Consider the following 1,510-nt stretch of genomic DNA (forward strand, 5'->3'; position numbering starts at 1 on the left):
GGGGTAACTCTCCCTGCTGTGGTCCCTTCTGCAAAGCCTGGCTGGAGACACCAGCTGAGGGCAGCTCAGGGGGATGCCGGAGTCCTTCCATGGGGAGGAGGCTATTGCTGAGTGGATGGAGGGGGGCATCGTGGTGTTCTAGAATGGAGGTTTGGCAGAGCCCGGCCGGCAGGCCTGCGTTTTATGGCCTGCCAGCTAAGAATGGCTTTTACGTTTTTAAAGGATTGTTTAAAAAGAAAAACGACATGACAGAGTGTATGTGGCCTAGAAAGCCTGAAATATTTACTACCAATGCTGTCTGGCTCTTGTCATAAAATGTTGCTGGCCTCTGTTCTAGAGTCTATTTCTTAAGCAGCCTTCTGGAGCTCTTAGAGGCGGCGGGGTGGGGGGGGGAGGTCCAGATGGAAACCCAGGGTTCCCCCCTTTGTCTGGTTTTTCGGAGTCTGAGCACAGAAGACCCAGCTGCCACTGTATACAGGGACGCTTCCCATCCTGATCTCCAAGTGCGGTGCTAGGGTCAGCTACTTCTGTGCCGGGATGCCTCCTGACAAAGCAGACGAGATGATGTGGAAGACGGAGGGGGTCAGCCCGGACTCCTCTGAGAGCGGCGGTTCAGGCTCGGCCTCGCTCCTGACGACGTCCCAGGTCTTAAGAGCCTTGGACACAGAGACTTGTCCCCTTCACTCTCTGCAAAGCCAGAGGGAACACACTCCCTTCCGGTAGAGTCTATGTTGTGTGATTTTTTGTGTGTGTGCTCTTGTTTATAATTTATGCAAACCACCAAGAAACCCCAACCAGTCTGGCATCTAGGAGTCCTGCTGATGCCGGGCGCCGCCGCAGGCTTCTGTAGAGACCCGTCGGAGAGTGTAGCCGAGACTATGTGAGTGAGACAAATAGAGATTCCTCCTCCACTCGTAATGGCGTACCGAGATGAAATTAAAAACTTCTTACAAATGAGCTGTTGTTGATTCAGGGGCAGGGGGCGGAGGGCAGGGAATCCAGGGGATGCGGGTGTTTTATCACCAGGGACCTGGGGAAGAGCATATGGCGAATCTGAACACTAAGGGAAAGGGGCTCCCGCAAAACGTAAGGCGAAAGGAGCCTTTGCCCTCCCGCCGGGATGAACACGAAGACCTGGGTCTTCACACAGCTGCAGATGGAGGCCCCGGAACATTCCGTCGGCGCCGGCAAGGTCGCCTGAGACAGCAGAATGGTTGGCACCGTGCATGGGGAGGACATTTGCTTGGAAATCAGAGCGGTGTCATGGGTGGGGGCAAGGCTCTCACTCAGGATGGAGGGGCGATGTCTGGCCAGAATGGGGAGCCGAGCGAGCTGGCAGGAGCTCTTCCCAAAGTTCTCAGTGGTTTTCAGTGTGATCTAGGGGCGGGTTTTATGACTGTAAAGCAAAGAGTTAAGGCCACGATGCGAGCGCATGTGCGGTGTCGCTCTCTCCGTGTTCTCTCGCTCACCTTCAAGACCCTCTCCCCCAACCTCTGGCTCACTCAACCCC

Source organism: Crocuta crocuta, unplaced genomic scaffold (genome assembly GCF_008692635.1).
Source record: "Crocuta crocuta isolate KB4526 unplaced genomic scaffold, BGI_CrCroc_1.0 scaffold133, whole genome shotgun sequence".
Taxonomy (NCBI): domain Eukaryota; kingdom Metazoa; phylum Chordata; class Mammalia; order Carnivora; family Hyaenidae; genus Crocuta; species Crocuta crocuta.